Below are 21,274 nucleotides of genomic sequence, written 5' to 3' on the forward strand. Positions count from 1 at the left end.
GTTGTTGTGTATAAAAAGTGTTGACGCGGAGACATCGGGGAAGGCCAAGGGCAAAATTGGAATTTCGGAAATTAGTTTCGGGAATTACAAAACGAGAATTCTAACAAGATGGGCTCAAAAAAAAAAATAGAAAATTGAGGCCCAAATTTATAGGGGTGGCCGGCCATGAAGCTAGCCCAAGCCCATGTTATTAATTTGTCATGTGACTAAGTCATGTGACAAATTAATATAAAAGGAGATAATGTTCAAGAAAATTCAAGAACAATCACAAAAATTGAAGAACACCACAAAAAGAGAGGGCATTCGGCCCTAGAGAAAGAGGAAAGAAAAAAATTCCTAGCCTTTGATTTCATTCCAAAAATCTTGTCTTTCTTGAATTATTAACAAGCTCAATACGCTCTTCGACGTGGTATAATTAGTTTAGCGAAAGAACCACGTTTGCGGGAAAGTTGGAATGTGAAGGGAAGGTATGAATTCTATGTTTTATGTTATGCAATAAGTATATATGTTATAATGATTATAATTTGATGAGAATTGTGGAGTTGTGATATGTGTGTGAAGCCGTGTGTGTGTGGGTAGGGTGGTGTATGGCCGTGTGCCATGGTGTTGGTAGAAAGCGGTGCGTTAAATTTTATTTAGCTCGTTAATTGCGTCGTTGTGACCATTGTGACACAAATGAAGGTTTAATGACTTGAATTAGCCTTGAATTTGCTTGTAGGTAATTATGAGAAATTATGTAAATTTTGTAATATTTTTATATAAGTATGGAAGTAAGATTCAAATGTGATTTTTTGATGTTGTTAAAGAGTTAGGAAGGAAAACAATGTGAGTTGGAAGTTTCGTTACGTTTGTAGAAACATCGGATGGAATATGAAATTAGCGGGAATACTTGAATTCATGAATATTGTTTGGAATGCTATTGAATGTATTTGGATGATCTTGAACTAGCTAATGAATATGGAAAATGTTGATGTTAGTTGGATAATGGAAAGTGGGATGGAAGTTGTAAACTATATAGAAAAGTAGACTATTGAGGATATAATGCATTTTTGTGATGATTGTGACATTGTTGATGTTGTTGGGTTGTTGTTGCTGCTATTTGAGCCGAGATGATTCTCGGGGGTGCTATATTTACAGGGGAGGTGCTGCCGAAATTTCGGTAGACAACTATAACTTTAAGTTGAATCCTTAGAATCCATAACTTACAATTGGTAACTTTGACCATTTGTAGATTCCGGGCGAAACGGGATTCGAGTTTAAGCGAGCGAAAGACGCACGTAAGGTATGTAAAGCTAGCCATTCCTTATTTTGGCATGTCCTAAGTATACTAGGTCGATACTTGAGCCTCGGGGACAATTCCGTTCATGGAAATTCGAATTTGAATTTGAGTACTATTCATTCAATCTAATTGAATTAGAAAACCTCACATTTTGTTGGAAAATGATCAAACGTCCGAAACTTTGGTAAATGTAATAGAATAGCTTCGAAACTTCCATTGATGATTCCATAAATCCTAATACTTGTGATTCAGGTCCGCCCCCTCGACATGACCCGAGGTGGGCCCACTAATCCCGAGAATCCTTTGTTTGTTCTAATAGGCGTATTTTTGTATAGTGTCGGAAAAAGACTATCGTTATGACTTTGGCTATCATAGAATAATGTCTTGACTGTCCCTGACGTTCTAAATTACATTTCGAACTATAAATGTAACTTTGAAAGTAATTTCGTGAAATAAATCCTGTATTGACCAATTGTTCGAACTAGTTTGACTAATGGGCTGATATATGATTATATCAAGTTTTATAACTATTTCGATTTATAAATTGTATTAGTCGCTCATGACTCTGCTCGTGGCCCTTTATTACGATATCGTTCACCGGTTCCCGGGCCGGTTATTCACCACGTGCACTATGACAGTTCGACCGTATGCCCTTTTGTTGACATGAGTATCCGGGCATAGGTGTTCCGATACAAGTACTCCGCTAGAAGTATTTTGATATAAGTATCCTGATATAAATATTTTGATATAAGTAATCTGATGTAAGTATTTTGATATAAGTATCCGGATAAAGCATTATGATATGAGTCTTCTGAAATAAGTATTCGACATAAGCATTTTGAAACAAGATTTTTGATGTAAGTGTTCTATTATAAGTATTCTACTATGAGTATTCTGATACAAGTACTCTGATGTGAGTATCCAATATGAATGTTTTCTGTAAACTTTAGCGTCTCCAACTTTCGTATACGACATCGGATTGCTTAGAAGTGCCCGAAGAGGTTCCGGTACCAAAAACGCTCATGATCTTTCTGTATGTACATATGGTTCCAAAAATCTCTGTTTGATCTGATTCGTAAGGACATCTGAAGGTGCCTGGTATGACTATGACTCTGATTCTCCGAAAAAGGCTTCTGAAACGCTTACGAAGCGTTCTGTACTTCAAACGCTCGTAACTTTCTCATACTACGTTGGATTGACCTGAAATCTGTTCCGAGTCTCCAGGTGTCGGTAAGGACGCTTGTCTGTCGAGTCTTGGTTTCCATGTGCATCTGGTTTCTCACTACTATGCTCGTGCAAGCCTTAGCATGTCTATTCACTGAGCCGGGCCAGGATATGTTATCGTGCGCTGTTCCCCTATGTTGTCTACAGTGTTCTGAAATAAAACCGTGTGGGGTGGTCTGGGCTGAGCTCGATCCCCAAAGCGGGCAGTATCTGCGCTACATAATTTGATACCAGGCGGACGCGTTGGGAGTGTACTGGGCAGAGCTCGAGCTCCCGAGACTGATCCGTGACTCGTGTACTGGGCAGAGCTCGAGCGAGAAAAACGGGCAGTTTCTGCATGGGATGACCACTGTACTGGGCCGAGCTCGAGGTGGCATACCCCTTGTAGACGCGTGTTCCTATATGATATGATATGATCTGATATGATATACTCCGGCTATACGCCGCCTGATACGATACGTTTATGTATGGTGTGACCACTGTTCTGGGCTGAGCTCGAGGTGGCACCCTTCTTGTAAACATCATATGATTCCCAGGTTGCAGCGTTTGATCCGATACGCTATGGCGTTCTGATATGGCATATGACTATAATGTGCACTATGTGTGATCTGCGTCTGGAATGTAAGTTCTGATACTCTGTACGTCCTGTATTCCAACTGGTATACTATATCATCTGAGTACCCGGTAAGTCCCGTATTCCTTTTTATATATGACGTCATCTGAGTATTATGTATGTCATACATTCCGGCTGACACACGAGCTAGGTAGGCATAAGTTGTGTCTGGGAACCCTGTACGTTTGGCAACCCTTTTGACAAGTTATATCGGTTTGTATGATTTGTGATGATCTGTATGATCTGGGTCTGGGGAGTGAGTGATTTGATATTCTGGACCATGTACTCATTCTTTTACTGCTTGTTTCGACTATAGTTCTGATTTCTGTATTCCATGCTTTACATACTCAGTACATATTCTGTACTGACCCCCTTTCTTCGGGGGCTGCGTTTCATGCCCGCAGGTACAGACGCTTATTGTGGTGATCCGCCAGCCTAGGGTACACAGTCTGCTGCTTGGAGTGCTCCTTTGATCCGGAGCCCATACTTTCGGTACAGAACTCTCTGGTGTATATGATTTCGTGTTTATGGTTATTTTGGGTACGGCGGGGCCCTGTCCCGTCATATGATTCCGTTGTCTGTATTAGAGGCCTGTAGACATGTATGTGGGTCATGGGTCATGTTTGGTCAGTGATGTTTGCTTGGTTTGTGCCCAGTTTGCCCCTACACTACGTTAATATGATCGATTTATGTTTTATGATATAAATAATGGTTTAAAAGATATGTTTATAATTTGGGACGCACGAGATTCATAATATATAGGCATAAGTGAGATTTGGTGGGTAAGTATATACGAGTGTCCACGTCGGACACTAGTCGCGGCCTACGGGGTTGGGTCGTGACAGTCCTCTTCGGGCTTAGACCCGTAGAACTCTGGGGATTACAGGTCAGGAAATCACGGACCCTCAAACTGTCACGTCTGTCACCATCATCACCCCCTAGCCCGCGTCTGCGAGCCTGTCCTGCTACTAATGTCGTCAACAACTGAACAACCTCTCTCATCCCCCTGTCCTTCGCCCCTGGCTGAGGAGCTGGAGGCTCGGGCGCTGGAGCCGCTGGAGCTAATGGTGGAGCCGCTCCAGGCTCCTCTGCTGGGGGTGTAGCAGAACCCTCTGACTGGGGTGCACTATCGGGCATAATCGGAGCACGAGCCCGAGTAACTCTCTGTATCTGTCTAGTCACTCCTGCCACTGCTTTGCCCTTCTGGGCAGCCGTCGCCTTCCTCGGAGGCATCACTGAAAACATAACAGCCGGTCAGAAAGAAATAATCCTAATAGCACAGCTCAATCGCACGATCTAAGATTCAAAGAAAGGTAACACCCTAAATGTCCTGTAGCCTCCTGTTTATAGATGTGGTGCACAACACACCGATAAACAAGACTCTACTAGACACGACTTTAGACATTCCGAGGACAAACCGCTCTGATACCACATTTTTCACGACCCAGCCCCGTGGGCCGCGACTGGTGCCCTACTTGGACACCCAAACAGACTTACGTACCAGATCGACATATCAAAGATTTATTCAAACTTAACATACGTTATTTTAAGCAAATACTGAAAACAAATATCATCTTAAGCGGTCGCCCATACAGAAACATCATATCAAATACGGTAGGCTAGCGGAATACACATCGCCCAGATATACACACATATAGGCCGTTTTGGCCATAATAGATAACGGGACCGCATTAAGACGCAGATCATAAACATAAACGAACAAACATGACCCATGACCCACATATATGTCTACAGGCCTCTACGAACCATAACAGAAGCATATGACGGGACAGGGCCCCGCCGTACCCGAATAGTCATATATACAGAACATGTAAAACAGAAGATATGTACCAAAAATATGAGCTTCGGATCAAAGGGAGTACTCCAAACAGCAGATTATGTACCCTACACTAGCGGGTAACCTGAACGAACGTCTGTACCTGCGGGCATGAAACGCAGCCCCCGAAGAAAGGGGGTCAGTACGAAATATGTACTGAGTTTGTAAAACATGAAATACAGAAATCCGAATTATAACTGAAGTGAGGAGTACAGAAGATGGATACAGAATTAGTATATCAAAACCTGTGCTGAAAATGTATATATATATGATGCAAATAAAAATCATGCATAGGGCTCACGAACGTGGTAGCCACTCCGACGCTGGCGCCACAACACATCATACTCCAGAAGGTTTCATATCTCCGTACAATCCCTGAACATATCGTATCATCATAACGTATCACAACACCAGAACATATCATATGCCATATCACATCATAACGCCGTATATAAGCGGTACCCGGCCTTATGGCGAGGTCTCGGGAACCGTAACACATCATACTGCCGAATATAACATAGTGCGCACGATCACAAAACCGGCCCGGAATCCGGCGAACAATGTAATAGTAGTATGCACGAGCGGAGTAGTGCGGAAACCATATGTATACAAATAAATAAATTCCAAGACTCGACGAATAAATACATATATATATACTGATATCAGAAGGCTCAAAGTAAGTATCGAGTCAATCGGAATTAGTATACAAAAGTTGCGAGCTTTTAAATTACAAAACCTTCGAAAAACACTTCATAGGTCATTTTTTAAAATTTAAGTATCATTCATATTAAGAAGCTTTCCGGTAACATTATGGAGCAGATCAAACGGAGCCTTAGAATCATATACACATATCCAAAATATATATATAAATACATATCCAAGCTTTAGCCATATCAAATATTTTTCTAACAACATCCGGAAACGTATCGACTAGAACTTCAAACATCACGAGTATGTATCAAACCATATGGGATAGTTTATGGAAATCAAAGACATAGACCATCCTAGTGGCTCTAGGAATAGAATTTTTCTTTAGGAGCATACTTATACGTTATTTGTTCATTCCAAAAAGGTCATGCCAAAAGAAAGAAAGGTAGGCTCTACATACCTCAATCGCTCGCTAACAAATCCCGATCACTCGTTAAATAAATCTCGACTCAAGTCTCGGCCTCTCCAAGATCTGCAATGACGTTATCAATTACCAATATTAGCTACAAGTACTTACAATTTCAACTCTAACTAGTACTTGTCTACAGAAATTTCGGCAGCATCTCCCCTGTAAATTCAACATCCCCGAGAATACAACTCGGCAAAATTCATCAATAACCATACCAACAATACCAACAACCATACCAATAACATCAAGAATCAATTCAGAACGCATTCTAACATTAGTAGCCTTCTTTTCTACATAGTCACCAACAATCAATTCCACCACGTACGTTCAAGCCGATATCGACACTTACATATTCACTACTAATTCAAGATCATTCAAATACAATTCAAAAGCATTTCATACAATTCTCCAAAATATACAACAATCCCACCAACACCATACTTCACCCGAAACCTCCAATCTTCGACACAAACATTCACAACACATTTTTATCTTCCAATTTCATCAACAACAACAACAATTTGCACCTTAACAACTCCATTCCCATAATTACATAAACTAGAATAAAATCACATAATTTCCCACAACAACTTAACAACCAATTTTCATGCCAACTTGAACTATTATTCTTCCATTTACCTCACAAGGCCACAACAACACAATTAACATAATAAATAAAATTTGTTCATCCTTCTCCATCAACAACAATACACGGCCACACACACACATACCCATAACACACAAATTTCATACTTTTCATTCACTTCCACATACTACAACATATATATAAGTTTTTCATAACATAAAAAGGATAGAATTCTTACTTTTTTTCAATTTTCCCGCTTGCCAACAAAAGTACTTTCTTGCCTCAAAAATTATACTACGTTGAAGAGGGTCTTGAACTTAGTAGGAATACTAGAAAACTAAAAATTTTTGATCAACGATGGAAGTCCTCCAATATTTCTTTCTTTTTTTCTCTATGGCCGAAGAACTCTTTTTTTTTCTCTCTCTTCTTTTGTTTTCTTAGTTGTTCTTGAAACTTCTTCAAAATGAAGACTTGGTGGCCCCTTTTATTATTTACTTCATGGATTTATTTAACACTTGGGCTTGGGCCCTTTTATTTTCCTCCATGGTCGGCCACACTTGTGGATTGGGCCTTTTGTTTCTATTTTTTTTCTAGCCCAATTAGTTATGCGTCCTATTTTGTAATTCCCGAAACTAATTTCCGAAATTCCCAATTTTGCCCTTGGCCTTCCTCCATATTTCCACATCAACACTTCATGAACAATACATATATATTGAATAAAAATCAAATATGGCCTTATTTCTTACAAATCAAAATTATTTCGAATTTTCCGAATATGCAAAAATACGGGATATAATAGTATGTGTATGAAACACCGATCCTATGAGGTCGGGTATGCTATGTAAATGCTATGCATGAAACACCGATCCTATGAGGTCGGGTATGCTATGTAAATGCTATGTATATGAAATGACTATGTATATAAAATGAATATGAATGTGATAAGACTATGTACATGAATACGAATAAGGACATGTATACGAATACAGGCACAAGTATGGTACGAGTACTATTATAGAACACAGATGAGGATGTATGTATACAAATACGTATGAGAAATGGAAAGTTCCTATGAAAGGAAAGTAAGTGTCATGATGATGATATTATTGTCTCCCCCTCCTATGCTATTTCATATGTTGTTCATTATGCTTATATATCGATGTTGATCATGCTTTACATACTCAGTACATTCTTCGTACTGGCGTCCTTTTGTTTGTGGACGCTGCGTCATGCCCGCAGGTGCACAGGGAGACAGACTTGATCCATAGCTGCTTATTCAGAGATTACATAGCAGAGCTCCACCTCCTTCGGGGCCATAGCTCTTAGGTAATCATTCTTTTGTGTACATATTTATGGGCATAGCAGGGTCCTGTCCCGCTCATGTGATATGTCATACTCTCTTAGAGGCTCGTAGTCACGTGTATATATGTATAGATAAGTCTGGCCTTGTCGGCCTATATGTTGTATGTCATTTTGTCGGCCACGTTGGCCCATGTACATTGATGTGGCATAGATGTCAATTATGATATACTAGTAATGTCGTCCAATGGGACTTGTTTGACGAATGAATGAAAATGTATATATAATTATGTGGCTCACCTAGATGTAAGCATAAGAGTAAGCTAAGAGGGTGCCCGGGTGGGCTAGCACCGGGTGCTCGTCGTGGCCCCCTAGTCGGGTCGTGACAAAAGTGGTATCAAAGCAGTTCAGTCCTAGGGTGTGTGTACGAGCCGTGTCTAGTAGAGTCTTGGTTATGGGTGTGTTGCGCGCCACACTTATAAACAGGAAGCTGCAGACATTTTAGGAATAAATGACCTTATTTCTTCATAAGAATCGTGCGATAGAGCTATGATGTAAGAAATTCTTGTTCTTTAATCGTATGTTGTGTATTTAAGAGATGCCAAAAAAGAGAAAGGCTACAGCGGCCCAAAAGGGCAAGACGGTGGCAGAAAGGCTGGCTGAAAGACCACCGCCACCGGTAGTAGAGGCAAGTGAGTCCCAGAGTGCAGCTCAATCTAAGTCCTCCCAGACAGTGCCTATTTCTGAGGAGCGTGAGGGAGCCTCAGCCCCAGCTCCAGCACCTCTAGCTCCTCCACCGAATGCTTCTGGCCAAGATGTGAAAGAGGCCATTAATTTGTTGACTCAGTTGGTTGCGGCCCAGACTCAGAGGCAAAGTTCAGGGCATGGTGATAGGGTCGTTAGTGCAAGGGCTCGTGACTTCATTACTTTAGACCCTCCGGAATTCTTTGGGTCAAAGTCGGAGGAGGATCCTCAGGATTTTATCGATGGTATGCTGAGGACACTCCGGTTGAAACATGCTTCGGACACCGAGTCGGTAGAGCTAGCATCATAAAGATTGAGAGATGTCTCGATCTAGTGGTATGCGGTATGGATGGCTTCCTGGGGGGCCAATGCACCTCCCCCGGTATGGCAAGAGTTCGTTGAGGCTTTTCTCCGTCATTATATGCCTCCGGATGTTCGGTGAGCTAGGGCCGATAAATTCTTGAACTTGAGGCAAGGTAGTATGAGTTCTCTAGAGTATAGCCTCCGTTTCAATTCCCTGGCTAGGTATGCTTCGGCCATGGTAGCGGATATGGGTGACCGGGTACACCGATTTGTAAAGGGCCTAGGGCCACACTTGATGGATAAATGTTTTACTGCGTCCCTTCAGGATGACATGGATATTGCACGCATTCCGGTGCATGCTCAAAACTTAGAATAAGGCCTACAACAGCGGAGAAGTGAGCGTGAGCAGGATAGGGGTCATAGCAAGAGGGCCAGATCTTCAGGCCCAATGAGTGAGTCCAGATGTCGACACAGCCTGAGTTCCCCAGGAATTCAGGCTATTCTATGACCAGTGCACCTCCACGGTCTTCAGGCCAGAGATTTGATAGGTCTGCTCGTTCAGGGCCGAGTCCGAGTTATTCAAGACCGCAGTTTAGAGATGATTCAGGCCAGTTAAGGCCACTCGTGCCACGATGTTCCTAGTGTGGGAAGGTTCGTTGGGGTCAGTGCCGATTGGGTTCAGACGTTTGCTATTCATGTGGTTGACCAGGCCATATTATGCGTGATTGCCCCTCAGTACATGCTAGAGGTAGGGCCCAGCCATCACGGTCGGTAGCCGGATCTTCGGCATCTATACGCCCTACGGGGCCAGGTTCACATGCGCCAGTCGGCCATGGTAGAGGCAGAGGGAGAGCTCCCAGTACTAGCGGTCCTCAGCACCGTAATTATGCTTTGGCTGGACGCCAAGATCTTGAGTCTTCTCCTGAAGTGGTCACAGGTATATTATCAGTATTCTCTCATGATGTATATGCTTTGATTGATCCAGGCTCCACATTATCATATGTTACTCCTTATATCGCGGGTCGATTTATAGTTGAATCAGAGTCGATCAAACCTTTTGAGGTGTCTACACCCGTGGGTGAATCGGTAATAGCTAGCCGAGTATATAGGGATTGTGTAGTTATGATTTGTGACCGTCGTACCATGATTGATTTGCATGAGCTATAAATGGTAGACTTTGATGTTATTATGGGCATGGATTTGTTGGCTTCTTGTTATGCCAATGTTGATTGTAGAATGAAAATGGTTCGTTTCCAATTTCTGGGAGAACCAGTCTTAGAATGGAAAGGGAACACGGCGTCACAAAAAGGAAGGATTATTTCCTATCTAAAGGCAAGGAAAATGATCACGAAAGGATGTATTTATCAATTAGTACGAGTTGAAGATATAGAAGCTGAGTCGCCGACTCTTCAGTTATTTCCCGTAGTGAATGAATTTCCTGATGTGTTCCCGGAAGAGCTTCCAGGCCTTCCTCCCGAGCGGGAGATTGATTTTTCCATTGATGTGTTGCCATGCACTAAGCCTATATCTATTCCCCCATATAGAATGGCACCCGCAGAATTTAAAGAGTTGAAGGAGCAACTGAAAGACCTGATTGATAAAGGCTTCATTAGGCCTAGTTCATCCCCGTGGGGAGCACCTTTATTGTTTTTCCGAAAGAAAGATGGCTCCCTGAGAATGTGCATTGATTATAGGGAATTGAATAAAGTAACGATTAAGAATAAATATCCTCTCCCGAGGATTGATGATTTGTTTGATCAATTGCAAGGTGCCAAATGGTTTTCAAAGATCCATTTGAGGTTGGGGTATCATCAAGTGAGAGTTAGGGAGAAAGATATCCCTAAGACATCTTTTAGAACGAGATATGGTCATTTTGAATTCCGGGTAATATCATTTGGGCTAACTAATGCGCCAGCGGTGTTTATGGATTTGATGAATAATTTCTTCAGGCCTTTCCTGGATTTATTTGTGATAGTACGCGAATCATTTGCGTATTGTCCTCGGAGTTCTTCGAAGGCGAGAGTTATTTGCAAAGTTTTCCAAATGTGAGTTCTGGTTGAACTCAGTGCCATTTTTAGGGCATATCATTGTAGCTGATGGTATTCGAGTGGATAGTCAAAAAATTGAGGCCGTGAAAACTTGGCCAAGGCCCACAACTCCTACGGAGGTTCATAGTTTTCTGGGCTTAGAAGTTTATTAGAGGAGATTCGTTGAGGGATTTTCTTCTATTTCCGCACCACTCACAAAGTTGACCCACAAATCGGCAAAGTTTCAATGGACAGATGCTTGCGAACGTAGTTTCCAAGAGTTAAAGGGTAGATTGACTTCTTCCCCAGTTCTGACACATCCAGAGGGATTAGAAGGATATGTTGTTTATTGCGATGCTTCAGGTGTTGGGGTAGGCTGTGTATTGATGCAACATGGTAAAGTGATTGTGTATGCTTCAAGGCAATTACGAAAACATGAGCAGAATTATCCTACCCATGATCTAGAATTGGCCACGGTGGTTCATGCATTAAAGATATGGAGACATTATTTGTATGGTGTCCACGTGGATATTTACACAGATCATAAGAGTCTTCAATACATCTTCAGGCAGAAAAAGATGAATTCACGACAACGACGATGGTTAGAATTGCTAAAGGACTACGATGTTGAGATTTTGTATCACCCCGGAAAGGCAAATGTTGTGGCTGATGCTCTTAGCTATAAGTGATGTACGACCAGAGAAGAGAGAGATGGCTCGTGAGCTCTGGCAGCTAGCTAGCCTAAGAGTCCGAGTAATGGACTCATGTAGCAAGGGAACTACTATTCAGAATTTTGCAATCTCATCGCTAGTAACAGAAGTGAAGGAGCGACAATATGAGGATCCCATGCTAATGCAGTACAGAGATACACTCCCTCAGAAAGAGAAGTCATCATTTGATATTTCAGGAGACGGAGTTCTTCGATGCCGAGGTAGATTATGTGTCCCTGATGTGGCAAGTTTACGCCACCAGATTTTGAGAGAAGCTCACTGTTCTCGTTATTCTGTTCACCCCGAAGCGATGAAAATGTATCACGACCTTAAATCTACATATTGGTGTAATGGGATGAAGAAAGATATAGCGGAGTTTGTAGCTTAATGTCCTAATTGTCAACAAGTGAAGATCGAGCACCAAAAGCCGGGTGAATTGTTGCAAGCTATAGAAATCCCAACTTGGAAGTGGGAGGTGATTAATATGGACTTCATTTAAGGGTTGCCCCGTTCCCGACGTAAGTATGATTCCATATGGGTGATTGTGGATAGACTCACGAAGTCAGCTCGTTTCTTACCGATCAGAACGACCTATGTGGAGGAAGATTATGCAAGACTTTACCTTAATGAGATAGTGAGACTTCATGGTGTTCCAGTGGCTATTATCTCCGATAGAGGGACTCAGTTTACAGCTATGTTTTGGAGGTCTTTCCAAGAGGGTTTAGGGGCCCAAGTCCGCCTTAGCACGACATTTCACCCACAGATCGATGGGCAAGCTGAACGCACTATTCAGACTCTGGAGGATATGTTACGAGCATGTATGATGGACTTTGGAGGGAATTGGGATGATCATTTGCCACTCATAGAATTCGCTTACAATAATAGTTATCACTCTAGCATTCAGATGGCACCGTATGAGGCCTTATATGGGCGGAGGTGTAGATCCCGGTTGGGTGGTTCGAAATAGGAGAGGCTTAGTTGATACGGCCAGACTTGGTTTAGCAAGCCATAGAGAAAGTTAAGCTCATAAAGGATCGGTTGTTAGCGGCTCAGAGTCGTCAAAAGTCCTATGCGGATAATCGTCGAAGAGACTTGGAGTTCAAAGTGAAAGATTGGGTATTCTTGAAGCTGTCGCCGATGAAGGGCGTTATGAGTTTTGGCAAAAAGGGGAAACTTAGTCCCCGTATATTGGGCCATATGAAATTGTACGAAAGATAGGCAAAGTGGCCTATGAGCTAGACCTACCTCCGGAATTGGAGTCAGTCCATCCAGTATTCCTTGTCTCGATGCTTCGAAAATGTGTTGGAGATCCCACTAGGATCGTCCCAGTAGATGATGTGCAAGTAACAGAGAAATTGACTTATGAAGAGGTACCCATTGTCATATTAGATAGGCAAGTACGGAGGCTTAGAAACAAAGCGGAGGCCTCAGTTAAGGTTCTATGGAGAAGCAGAAAACAATAAAAAATTACATGGGAAGCAGAAGAGAGTATGCGATCCAAATACCCACATCTATTTCAGCCCTTGGAAGAAGTCAAAGAGGAGACGTCGAGATCCTAAGGTATGTATGCTTTCCTTTATATGTTTTTGGGTCGTGTGTAGCCAAATTTTTATGCTATTGTGTTGTGGCCCTGTGTGGCATCGATATTATGGGTTGTTGTGGCAGGATGGTAGTGCCATATTATAGGGGAAACGCTGTCGAAATTTTTATAGAATTCTCGAACACTTTAACATTCGAGGACGAATGTTCCTAAGGGGGGAAGAATGTTACACCTCAGAAAATTTTCCGTTGGTACGCAAGTGAATGAACTAGTGATGAGTACGAGTGCATGATGTTCCATGAGTAACAAATGGCGTTTGATGACCTTAGGCGAGATTTCAATGGAATCCGACGTAAGACGAGAAAGTTGGCTAAGTTAAGATAAGATATAAAGGTGAGCAATGCATGTGCATGGACGTGGGTGATTAAAAATGAGAAGTCTAAGAATTATGGGAAGTTGCAGATTTGCAACTACGCAGGGGTCGTAAAGTGCTAGGACGGACCGTAAATTGGTATACGGTCCGTAAACTATCAGGTCGTAAACTGCCATGCAGAGCTTCAACTTTCTGCCAGTGGAGGAAATGGTAAAATACGACCAGGTTTACGGACCGTAAAGTGATTTACGGCCCGTAAACCAAGGTCGTAAATCACCATGGTTGCAGTCTAAGCTTTTGGTTTTGGAATGGTTAAAGACGATCGCAATGGACGGCCCGTAAAGTGGAATACGTGGTCGTAAACTCAGTTTACGACCACTGTTCACCTCAGCTCAGATTTTACAAGTCATTAAATAAAGGGACCAAGACTTATTTTATTTCATTTATACATCACACCACCTCTCTCTACTATTATTATACAAGTTTTCAAGGATATTTGAGGATCCACCACATTAAATAAGGGAATCAAGAGTAAGGAAATCATCAAAGATCATCCAAGTCAAGAAATCCTAATGGAGAAAAACTAGGGGTTTTCTCAAGGTGGAGTATTATCAACTAAAGCTTGCTCCTACAACTTCTAAGGTAAGATTCATGATATTTAGATGATGTTTAAGGTATTGGAGAATTAAAATACATTGATTGTAGAAAATATGGTCAACTAGGTCATGAAGGATAATAGTAACATTTTGAGAAATAATTTGAATTCAATTATGAATGTTGTTGTGTTGTGATATGAATGTGTTATAAATGGTATTAAGATCATGAACTAGACACTTTAGACAATTGGACGAAGTTGGGTGTTATGACCATGAATGTGGGTGAATTAGAGGCAAATTGAGGAATCTAGATAATGTGGATAATGTGAATGACTAATGGCCATTGTTATGATATTAATGAAGGTATAAGTGCTAGCATTGGAAGGGAACGTGCGAGTGTAGAATAGTTCGACGAAAAGGTATGTAAGGCTAACCCTTCTTTCATAAGGCATGGTTCTTGGCCAATTTCTTAAATCCTCTATATGAGTATGTTGCCTTCAAATAATTGATATTCCGAGCTCATAAGCTCACGATCCTTGATATGTACTACGATTGTACTACGCACCTCATATGACGAGTAAGCCTATGATATAGAAGTAACGATAATGATGATGATAGTAATGATAATGATAATAATAATGATGCTAAAGGTGCCTACGAGCTATTATACTTATATGTGCCTATGAAGGGCTATAATGAAACCCCGAGCTTATACGCAGGATAGAATATATGTATATGAATATGTATAAAGTATGTATACGATTACGAAATGCGCGCACACCTCTGCAGATGGTACGGATAACCCTGAAGCCTTGGTAGGGCCAGGTATGAGTAACCTTGAGCCTTGGTTGGCCAAGTATGTATATGAAACACCGATCCTATGAGGTCGGGTATGCTATTTAAATGCTATGCATGAAACACAGATCCTATGAGGTCGGGTATGCTATGTAAATTCTATGTATATGAAATGACTATGTATATAAAATGAATATGAATGTGATAAGACTATGTACACGAATACGAATAAGGACATGTATACAAATACGGGCATAAGTATGGTACGAGTACTATTATGGAACACAGATGAGGATGTATGTATACAAATACGTATGAGAAATGGAAAGTTCCTATGAAAGGAAAGTAAGTGTCATGATGATGATATTATTGTGTCCCCCTCCTATGCTATTTCATATGTTGTTAATTATGCTTATATATCGATGTTGATCATGCTTTACATACTCAGTACATTCTTCGTACTGATGTCCATTTGTTTGTGGACGCTGCGTCATGCCCGCAGGTGCACAGGGAGGCAGACTTGATTCATAGTTACTTATTCAAAGATTACATAGCAGAGCTCCACTTCCTTCGGGGCCATTTCTCTTGGGTACTCATTCTTTTGTGTACATATTTATGGGCATAGCGGGGTCCTGTCCCGCTCATGTGATATGTCATACTCTCTTAGAGGCTCGTAGTCACGTGTATATATGTATAGATATGTCTGGCCTTGTCGGCCTATATGTTGTATGTCATTTTGTCGGTCACGTTGGCCCATGTACATTGATGTGGCATAGATGCCAATTATGATATTCTAGTAACGTCGTCCAATGGGACTAGTTTGACGAATGAATGAAAATGTATGTATAATTATGTGGCTCACCTAGATGTAAGCATAACAGTAGGCTAAGAGGGTGCCCGGGTGGGCTAGCACCGGGTGCTCGTCGTGGCCCCCTAGTCGGGTCGTGACAAAAGTGGTATCAGAGCAGTTCAGCCCTAGGGTGTGTCTACGAGCCGTGTGTAGTAGAGTCTTGGTTATGGGTGTGTTGCGTGCCACACTTATAAACAGGAAGCTGCGGACATTTAGGAATAAATGACTTTCTTTCTTCATAAGAATCGTGCGATAGAGCTATGATGTAAGAAATTCTTGTTCTTTAATCGTATGTTGTGTATTTCAGAGATGCCAAAAAAGAGAAAGGCTACAGCGGCCTAAAAGGGCAAGACGATGGCAGAAAAGCGGGCCGAAAGAGCAGTGCCACCGATAGTAGTGGCAAGTGAGTCCCAGAGTGCGGCTCAATATCAGTCCTCCCAGACAGTGCCTATTTCTGAGGAGCGTGAGAGAGCCTCAGCCCCAGCTCCAGCACCTCCAGCTCCTCCACCCAATGCTTCTAGCCAAGATGTGAAAAAGACTATTAATTTGTTGACTCAGTTGGTTGCGGCCCAGACTAAGAGGCAAAGTTCAGGGCATGGTGATAGAGTCGTTAGTGCAAGGGCCCGTGACTTCATTACTTTAAACCCTCCGGAATTCTTTGGGTCAAAGCCGGAGGAGGATCTCAGGATTTTATTGATGGTATGTTGAGGACGCTCCGGTTGATACATGCTTCAAACACCGAGTCGGTAGAGCTAGCGTCATATAGATTGAGAGATGTATCGATCCAGTGGTATACGGTATGAATGGATTCACGGGGGGCCAATGCACCTCCCCCGGTATGGCAAGAGTTCGTTGATGCTTTTCTCCGTCATTATATGCTTCCGGACGTTCGGCGAGCTAGGGCCGATAAATTCTTGAACTTGATGCTAGGTAGTATGAGTGCCCTAGAGTATAGCCTCCGTTTCAATTCCCTAGCTAGGTATGTGTTATAGCCCGTACTTTGTGCGTTTGGATATTTCAAGGTCGTCGTGGAAAGTTAAGGGCGAGACCATTTTCAAAACTTATTTTTGTATACAAGTCGATTATGAATATTATTTATGAATATTGGTAGTATGGAGAGATTGAGAAAGGTTAAGGATAAGAAGAGAAATTCACAAAAAGGAGTCGTGGAAATAATGTGGAAGGCTAGGGGCGGAATGGCAATATTGAGGAAAGTCGAGGGGCAAAATGGGAACTTTATAAAAAGGAGTTCATGAAGGTTCCAAAAAGGGCATATTGGCCATGTGATGGAAATCTATGGACCAAAGTGTACATGGTAAGACAATGAGTCATCTTTTAATTCTTTAAGAAAAATTCAAGAAAAAGAGAAGAATTCTCTAGGAAATAAAGAATGGAGCATGTGACCATTTCATATGTAATGGGGGTTATTTGTAAATTTTAAAAAGGTAGGGGCCAAAGCTTCTTAAGAAGACATTAGTAATCTTCTTTTAATTTCAAGAAAAAGCAAGAATTTTCTAGAGAGGGGCATGTGCCCCTCACATGCTTGGGTATATATATATATAATGGGCTTATCTTCCAATTCAAGACAAAAAAAAGGAAGAACAAAAAAAAAAGGAGAGATAGAGAGAGGGTTTCGGCCAACCATGGAGGAAATTGGCCATGAGAAATCTTGTCCCAAAAATTATTTTCTTGTGGTATTCCCACTAATTCAAGGGTCCTCTACAACGTGGCATAATTGTTTCGGAAGAAAAGTCACCCGTTTCGTCGTTTCCGCATTCTAGTCAAGTGAAGGAGTTAAAGAAAAAAGGTGAGATTTCATCCTCTTTTACATGTTATTAAGACTTTGTCTATGTTGTGGGATGTAGAAAGGAATAGAAATTATGGAAAGATGGAAGTTTGCATGATGAATATGTAAATATGCATGTGGCCGAATATGTTGGTGTAGAAGTAGAGATTGAATTAATTTTGTGTACTATGTTGGTTGTTGATGTAATGCATGAAAAAGGATGAAAGTTTATGAAAATATGCATGTGGGTGTTGTGGCCGTGAGTGGTATATGGTACATATGGCCGTGTATATTGATGAATTATGAAAGAATGGTGAGCAAGTTTTATTTAGTAGTTTGATTGTTGTGTTATGGATTTTATGTTGCAAATAGAAGCCTAATGAGTTTAGTGAAGTTGTTGTAGTTGGAGGCTTGTTGTGGAAGTTTATGTAAATGGAATGTGATGTTGTTGCATGAATAGAATATAATGTTGTTAGTATGATGTTATTAATGTGTAAATTATTAAGTTGTTATTGTTCTTATTGGAGTTAAAAGATCTTGAAAGAAGTAGTATGTTGATTAAATTGTTAGAATGTACCTTGGGTTGGTTATGGAAATTGTTGGTATGATTGTTGGCATTGTGTTGATAGTTTGGCCGGGTTGAATTCCCGGATTGTTGTTGATTGAAATTGGCCAAGATAGATTCTTGGGGACGATGTATTTACAAGGGAAATGCTGCCGAAAATTTCGGCAGACAAATGTTACTTTGAAGAATCAACTTCTAAATGCTCTAATTAAGTTTTGGTAAACAGGACCAATTTGTAGATTTTGGCGGATTTGGAACGTGAATTTGGAGTCGCATAAGAAGCAGAAAAGGTATGTAAGGCTTCACCCTTCTTTCTATGGCATGTCTTAGACGGAATATGTTGGATGTGAGCCTCGGGAATAACCCTACCCTCCGGAATCCGCGCCTAAAGTTTTCTCTTTTTCCTTCAGTAGAATTGAACCAGAAAGTGCGCGAAACGTTGGAAAGACCCCCTAAACCCCTAGAACTTGTATAAATGGGACCCGACTACCCTAAAACCCTCACAAGTAACGCCATGACATGTAACATATGCAACTCGTATACGCTACCTCATTCGGGCCGAGGTGGGCCCGTTGCTCTCGGATTTTCCTTATAGTTCTGTTTGACTTACTTGAGGTTGAATCCAAAGGGGACCTTTGATCCCGATTTCGTACTAAATAATAAGTACTATAACTACTCTAACGAGAACACTTCTATGATGACGATGATAACGACGATGTTAAACAAGAGAATATGCCTATGATAAGTACGACCGGAACGATGCTACGACTAAGATTTCTAGGCTAAGGATTCAATGTGAGCATGAAAGTAATAAGCTAGTTCTTGAACCTTATTTCTACTTCCTAGCTATGACACTATTTCCTAAGGATTCCCAAGCCTATGAGTCGACGTCTATGGTGCCATGATTCCATTCTATGTTTACTTTTGATACTATTCTCCGTTGGTAGTCTCGCCTTAAAATACTTGTTCCTTCATGGAGATACAAAGCGACCACGATTGTTCCATAATATAATCGGAGGTCACCGACCTTACGTCACTCCGATGGCTACATGATTCTTCTTTGGGCTCTCCTGCGTGCCTATGTGACATATGTATATAAGATATGTAAATGCATATGAGACATGTAAATGTATGTAAGATATGTATATATATTTATAAAATATGTACATGACACACATATATGTATATGGTAAAAGATCCAGAGCGCTATAGACGCTGATATATGCACATGATACACGTATATGTATATGATGAAAGAGCCAGAGCGCTATAGACGCTGATATACGTACATGATATAAGCATATGTATACGGGGAAGATGGAGATAAGGGCAGAGCGTTATATACGCATATCCACCTGATCAGTTGGCACTACATGACATGATATCGTCCCGGACGCGGGATGTGTATATTTATGGTTAAATGGATCGGCTGCCGACGCCTCGGCAACATGACATATTCTACTTTTATAGATATATATGAACAAGAAAATATTTTCCAAGGAAAGATAAGCATGCATGGCATCTGCCCAAGGGCACTTATATGTACAGGTTATGTTTCTACCTCAGGACATGTGTTATAACTCTTTTATGTCATTATCCCTGTTTTATATTTTCCGTATATTACTATTCATGCCTTACATACTCGGTACACTATTCGTACTGACGTCCCTTCTTGTGGACGCTGCGTTTCATGCCACGCAGGTACACCGAGATGAGCCGAAGTCATTATAGAAGGTGTTCCAGCGAAGTTGGCGAGCTCCACTTGGCCCTGGAGTGTAGCCGAGTCAGCGTTCTATGCTATGATGTCCTTATTCAATACTAGAGGCTTTGCAGACAGAGTCATGAGTATAGAGTGTCAGCTTGGTAGACGGCTTCACCAGTCAAAATGTTATTACGTTTCATGTCTCGCGTTCTATATGATGATATACTTTCCAAAAAAAAAAAATTGGAGAGCTTACTATGTATTTCTTTCTTAATTGATTCAAGAGTTTCTACACGTAACAAGAGTCAATGGGTTCGCTCGGCTCCAGATAGGGGGTCGGGTGCCCATCACACCCTAGTAATGTCGGGGTGTGACAAAGTGGTATCAGAGCCAGGTCGGTCTAAGGGGTTGTCTGCAAAGTCGTGTCCAGTACAGTCCTGTTTATGAGTGTGAAGCCGGCCACATTTATAAACAGGAGGCTGCGTGGCATTTAGGAATTGTTGACCTTCTTTCAGTCTTAGATCGTGCGATAGAGCCAAGTCATAAGTAATAAGATTTCCCCATACGAGCTATACGTACAACGAAAGAAAGCGAGCGAGGCTGTGGAAGCTTATAGAGGTAAGTCCTGACATAATTGTTCTGTTACCTTAACTGGAAGTACTGGATGGCGGAGATGTGCCATGTAGTCGTACGCTTTATGAGGCATTGATGACATTGGTCGCATACAGATTTTGAAAACTAAGAATGGAAATGGAGGTCTGTCAGAATAGATACGCCTAACAGGAAGAGACAGGGACAGAAGATACTGTAAATAGGTAATAAGTGAGATGCGTTGTTTCAGAAAGGTTATAGATTTGGGCGTGGCGACGAAGGTGAGGTCGCTCCCATCGGGAATCTGGAAATCCAGGATAGGAGTTAGCCATAAGGTGAGCGTTGGAAATCAAATAAGGGCAAAATAGTAATTACACAAGAAAGGACGTGTTACGAAAATGTCCCGGAATCTGTAAGACTTCGACTTGCTCCAGAACATGTAATAAAGGTCATGTGAGGGAGCGGACGCGAAAATATCAGCATTAAGACACCGAATTTCAGTGAAGTGTTTGGGTTAAGCGTGCACAGGAGGGAGCAATTTCATGATGGGTGACCCCCTGGGAAGTTGACAAGAAATTTTATGAATCGAGACATAAGAGACAAATGAAAAGCTAGGGTAGCCTAAGGAAAAACTAGAGTATATGGGATGGCTGGAAACCTTAAGAGGACGCGTAAGACGAGGTGGATTAGCTCGGTAAAGAGACAGGGAGTACATTACAGCCCTAGAATTAGGATAG

The sequence above is a fragment of the Lycium barbarum genome, chromosome 2, assembly GCF_019175385.1.
Source record: "Lycium barbarum isolate Lr01 chromosome 2, ASM1917538v2, whole genome shotgun sequence".
Lineage (NCBI taxonomy): Eukaryota > Viridiplantae > Streptophyta > Magnoliopsida > Solanales > Solanaceae > Lycium > Lycium barbarum.